Source organism: Mixophyes fleayi, chromosome 8, assembly GCF_038048845.1.
Source record: "Mixophyes fleayi isolate aMixFle1 chromosome 8, aMixFle1.hap1, whole genome shotgun sequence".
Classification (NCBI taxonomy): Eukaryota; Metazoa; Chordata; class Amphibia; order Anura; family Limnodynastidae; genus Mixophyes; species Mixophyes fleayi.
The window spans coordinates 17625993-17632403 of NC_134409.1; the positions used below are offsets into that span (position 1 = coordinate 17625993).

Below are 6411 nucleotides of genomic sequence, written 5' to 3' on the forward strand. Positions count from 1 at the left end.
CATCCTCCACATATCTAAAAATCTCTTGATTTGCAGAACAATTTGGGACAATAGTTTTTGTTATTGTTTTTTCAATTTGTGATTTCATTATTTTAATTCATTTAAGTTATTGATTTTAAGTTGTTTTTTATTTGTTGTTTTTTTATTATTATTTAATAACAGCATTTTAAATGGCAAATTTGGCCATTCTTTTTTAGAATGAAAACAAACTTGCCATGTGTTATTATTCAACGTATCATATGTGAATGGAGAGAGTGTGCTGACTTTGGGATAAATTATGCTGATACCTGCTGTACTTTCTGTGCTCCACGTATATGGTCCATCCATACTACATGTACAGCGTACTACCGTACTCATGTCTGAATGAACCCATTATAGTGACAAAGGGGGTGGGGGGTGGGATAACAGCTATATGTTCAAACTAACTTGGTAAATGTCAGCTGGAATGTGCAGCTCACCAGTATGATCAAAACATTAATAGATGCTTATTTTTCACAAGAATGCAGCAGAAATATTAAAAGAAAACAGCATCTAACAACAGGACCTGACCGCAGGATGTGCTCATAATACAATTCTATTATAGTCTACAGACATAACATACTACACATCCCAACATGGCCACAGACATGATTATAATACTATTATATTCTATACAGACATAGGACATTACACCTCCAACATGACCTGACCACTGGACATGATCATAATATAATTCTATTACACTGTATACAGACATAGGACACTACACCCCCAATATGACCTGACCACTGGTCCTGATCATAATACAATTCTATTACACTGTATACAGACATAGGACACTACACCCCCAAGATGACCTGACCACTGGACATGATCATAATACAATTCTATTACACTCTATACAGACATAGGACACTACACCCCTAACATGACCTGACCACTGGACATGATCATAATACAATTCTATTACACTCTATACAGACATAGGACACTACACCCCTAACATGACCTGACCACTGGACATGATCATAATACAATTCTATTACACTGTATACAGACATAGGACACTACACCCCCAACATGACCTGACCACTGGTCCTGATCATAATACAATTCTATTACACTATATACAGACATAGGACACTACACCCCCAAGATGACCTGACCACTGGACATGATCATAATACAATTCTATTACACTGTATACAGACATAGGACATTAAACCTTCAACATGACCTGACCACTGGACATGATCATAATACAATTCTATTACACTGTATACAGACATAGGACACTACACCCCCAACATGACCTGACCACTGGTCCTGATCATAATACAATTCTATTACACTGTATACAGACATAGGACACTACACCCCCAAGATGACCTGACCACTGGACATGATCATAATACAATTCTATTATACTGTATACATACATAGGACACTACACCCCCAACATGACCTGACCACTGGACATGATCATAATACAATTCTATTACACTGTATACAGACATAGGACACTACACCTCCAACATGACCTGACCACTGGACATGATCATAATACAATTCTATTACACTGTATACAGACATAGGACACTACACCCCCAACATGACCTGACCACTGGTCCTGATCATAATACAATTCTATTACACTGTATACAGACATAGGACACTACACCCCCAAGATGACCTGACCACTGGACATGATCATAATACAATTCTATTACACTCTATACAGACATAGGACACTACACCCCTAACATGACCTGACCACTGGACATGATCATAATACAATTCTATTACACTCTATACAGACATAGGACACTACACCCCCAACATGACCTGACCACTGGTCCTGATCATAATACAATTCTATTACACTGTATACAGACATAGGACACTACACCCCCAAGATGACCTGACCCCTGGACATGATCATAATACAATTCTGTTACTCTCTATATGAGTACAGTTCTGCACTGCTATATAGTGGGAAAAACAGTACATACAGGAAACAGGGACATAGAAGGTGGACCCTGATCGTTAGAGAGATTACATTCTATGTGAAAAAGGGCACAGCTAAAATAAGAGACGAGAAGTGAGTGTGGCTCAGAGTGGAGATGGAGCATTAATGTAAATAGTATCACGTAAGGTATGTGATAAGGTAAGCTCTAATAAAGAGATGGGCTTTCAGAGAGCGTCTAAAGATTTGAAGGCTGTGGGAATGCCTGACTGGGCGTGGTAGGGAATTCCATAAGTGGGGAGCAGCACGGGAGAAGTCATGTAGGCGCGAGTGAGAGGTGGTTACCAGAGACAAGACAATACACAGGTCAGAGCAAACGCGCACACAGGGAGGGTTTACAGTTGCCCAGAAACCCCTCACCTAAGCTTGCTTGTGAAATACTTTATCACATGTTCATTAAGAACTCTAACATGTTTAGTGCTGCAACCAAGCATACTTAAAATGGTTGGAATTGAGTGGCTGCATATACTCAGTAGGAATGTTAGCTGCTCCTCCTAACTCCAGTCTTCTACCTGCATGGATCTAATAATCCAATGATACTCTGTATTATTATAAAACGATTTAATACTGTCCCAACGCACAGCACCAAATAATTCAAAGCAAATTAAAAAAACAGCTAACATTTGTAAGGTTCATTTAATTGCTGAATATCGGAGCTGTAAAATTATTATGAATGATGCATGGCAGCAGTCCAAAAGGATTTCACATTGTTATATGTGATCTTAAACGTCTGTGTAATACAGCAATCACACATAGCAAATTGGTGTTTTAAACAGTCTACGGGGACAGATCCCCACTTAAGGGCTAGTTTATAATTGCCAAGACGATCCTGGCCTGCTATACATCTCCTACATAGGGGGGTAGGGTGAACCACGGTTGGGTGGGAGTGGAGACGAGTGGAAAATTAATTAGTTACCAGGGAATTTCAGGGGAAGGGGAGATATTTTTATTCAATCCCACTGTACAGACAGGACTTTATCCCAACAGCAGGGACAGTTGGCCGATGCATCCCCTTTGTGCTGCTCTGCAATGCAGGATAACAACAAAAAAGAGCGAGCCAAATTTTTTTCTAATTGAAAACTTTAGAGCAGCACCTTTGTGCACTTAAAAAAATTTGGTAAAGACCCAAAACACATGAACAAGGGATGCGGAACGTGGCCCTCCTCGGGAGTGGAAGGGCCATAATCCCGACCCTCAGAACCAAAAGTTCCCTTAGGGGCCAAGGGTCTGCAGACCCCCTTCGCCGCAAATCTAGGGGGTCCCCGCCAAAGCTTCACCCAGGGCTCGGTGAGTGCCGAGTGGCTACGGCCCCAGCCGCACGGCTGGGCTGGTTCAGACCCCCTTTGCCGCAAAGCTAGGGGGGCCCCTTTAGCCCCTGGGATCCGCCAAAGCTTCACCCAGGGCTCGGTGAGTGCTGAGTGGGTACGGCCCCAGCCGGATGGCTGGGCTGGTTATAAAAATTTCTTGCCCGGTCAGAAGCCCCAGGCAAAGAATATAGCGATGCTTAAGAGAAAGTGGACAGAGGTGCATGAGTGCCAACGTAATCACGTTATATCTGTATTAAGGTCTCCTGACCCGTGATTTATGGCCCCCCGGATCGCCACTTCGGATGCACAATTGTCCCAGCCTTTCAAAGCTGCATTCCAGCCCTCTAGCCAGAGAACCAAGAGCAGCTCTGCCACAACTGCACTTTATTGAAAGGCCGAGAAGCGAAAGAGTGAGCCAGATCCAATAAATGGTGCAAGCAGCATTACAAGGGAGAATGAAGTGGGATGGAAGAGGACTGCTGTTTGTTTAGTACTAGCCACACCCCTTCTATGGACTGACCACGCCCCCTCAGACAAACATTTGGAACCACCCCCTTTAGGAATCCTGCGCTTGCCTCTGCAGAGGTAGATCTAAGAGGGTGGGAAGCAGAGTATTTTGCGATGAGATTTGAGACGTATGCAGGGGTAGTGTTGTTGACGGCTTTGTAGATAAGGGTGAGTAATTTGAATTGGATTCCGGAGGACACAGGGAGCCTGTGTAGGAATTTACAAAGTGGTGCAGTAGATGTGGAGCGGTGAGAGAGGAAGATCAGTCTTACAGCAGCATCTAAGATGGATTGAAATGATAAATGAGTGAGAGGAAGGTCAGATAACAGAAGGTTGCAGTAGTCAAGACGGGAGATAATGAGAGAATGCAAGAGAATTTTGGTAGCATGTGACATGAGCCGCGGCGGCTCCGGGCGCCGCCGCCACTCTCTGCCCTCGCGTCCCTGCTGTTGTCATGACGACCGGGACGTCACTTTCAGGTTGTCACGGCCATTGCCAAGGCAACGGTCGGGACGCTTTCATTGTGCAGACCGCGCTCCGGCATTTAGGACAGCCGGGCGCGTGCGCAAAATAACTAAAAGGGCCAGCTGGATAATTACCTTCCCTGGGACTGCCTCTCTCCCATTGGGCCATGCTGCTATTTAAGGCAGGAAGGGGCAAAGCCTTCCTGCCGGTTATAGTTCCTGCTTGCTGCATACTAAGCCTGCTGTGTCCCTTGCTCTCTGTTTAATTTTGATTCTGATTATTGTTGCCGACCCTTGCCTTGTTAAGTGACTACGATTGATTGCCTGTGCCCCTCGACCTTCTGCCTGGACTCTTACACTGCTGTTCTGCCTGTGACCTCTGACCTCGGCTTGTCTATTGGATACTCTGTCTGCTGCCGGCCCTCGACCCTTGCCTGGACTTCATTCTGCCTTCCTGGGTTCCCCCAGCCGATATGCATCTCACGACCCTCTGTTAGTCTGCAGCCAAGTCTGTCCCCACCACTAGGGGCAACAGCGAATACCAAACTCTCAGAGCAGACTCTGGGTTTTGCCCTACCCGTTTGAGGGGTTCCTAACAGCATGTTGGGTAAGAAAATGTTGTATTCTGGTAATGTGTTTTTTAGGTGGAGTTGACAGGACTGAATGTGAGGAATAAAACAGAGGGCGGAATATAGTGTGACACAAAGGCAATGGTGGTGTTACTGACAGTGAGGGAGATTTGAGGGAAGGTGGTGAGGAGGGAAGATAATAAGCTCTGCTTTGTACATTTGCAGTAAGGTGTACATGGATAAGTAAAATGTAAAGCAAGTTACAGTGGGCTAGGCTAGTAGCCTTCACACACCCATATATAACTGCATAATAAGAGTTCAGTATGAGTCCCAATGGTGAACCCTCTTAGGCACCAAATATCAATGTCCCAACGGTAAAAACAATTAGATGTAGCTCCCAACGGAGTCCAGGGTTACACGGGTGCTAGAGAGTATAAGGCAATTCCAGCGGGTCTCAATGGTATGTTATAGTCCAAAAGCGTAGGCCCAAATATCGGTAGTGATAGTCCAAAGACTAAAAACTCATAAGAGCAGTCTGGCTACTGTCCCGGTAAATGCTGCGGGTTTCCGATAACATCCACTGAAATCATAGCAGGGAGATAAGTCCAAAGGTCCAGCCAGTGGGTCAGGACGCTGTGGACACTCACTTACCCTATCCAGGGCTGGTGTGCTCTTCCCGGAGGCTGCCTTGTTGCGTGTAGCTGCAGCTGGGATCCTCGATGTGTGCCACAGTCGCGGCCGCGGCTGGGTCAGTTCTGCGCATGCGCATGCGGCGGTGTGTAAGGAAACGGTCCTCAGTAAGTTCTTATGTAAAGAACAAGTGGTGGTCTGAGGTCCAGTATCCCAACCAACGCGTTTCGCTTCAATGCTTCATCAGGGAAAAGGATGGATCCTTAGGGAAAGAGCTTTTTCTTAAATACGCCTAGGATGGGATTAAGTGGCATGATTGGTTGTTAGAGGGCCTATCTCCAATTGGCTCAGGGCTATGATGTATTGATAGACAGGCCTATAGGCTTCATAGGCAGGGTTTCTGTGCTTTTTGTATTGACGATAAGGTTACTATAAATACAAGCAAGTGATACAGATATGTTACATTGAAGTATAGTAATAAAGAGAACAATAAGGGTTCAATATAGGTTACAATATAGGTTAACTCTGAGGACAAGGTATCAGGATTCATAAAAACTGGTTAAGCTCAAAATCTATATTGAGACCTTTGGGTGCTAGTGTTTGCAGGCTGTAGATAAACTTGGATTCCTCTTGTGATATGAGTCTGATGTAGTCCCCACCCCTCCATGGTTTCTCTACTTTTTTGGGACTCATACTGAACTCTTATTATGCAGTTATATATGAGTGTATGAAGGCTACTAGCCTAGCCCACTGTAACTTGCTTTACATTTTACTTATCCATGTACACCTTACTGCAAATGTATTTATGTAATCAGTGATACTTTGTGTTTACAAGGTTGCAACCTTTACTGCAATTTGTTTCAATTGTTTATATCAAACGTTTGAATTATTGAGCAATAAAAGACATTTATTTAGTAATAAGTGTATAC

At 44.1% G+C, this 6411-nt stretch overlaps 1 protein-coding gene across 1 annotated transcript in view; it reads right to left on the minus strand.

Annotated features, from left to right (window-relative positions):
• LOC142098974 (uricase-like) overlaps positions 1–6411 on the minus strand; it is a 35073-nt gene that overhangs the window by 19397 nt on the left and 9265 nt on the right. The gene's annotated exons all lie outside the window — the stretch shown is intronic.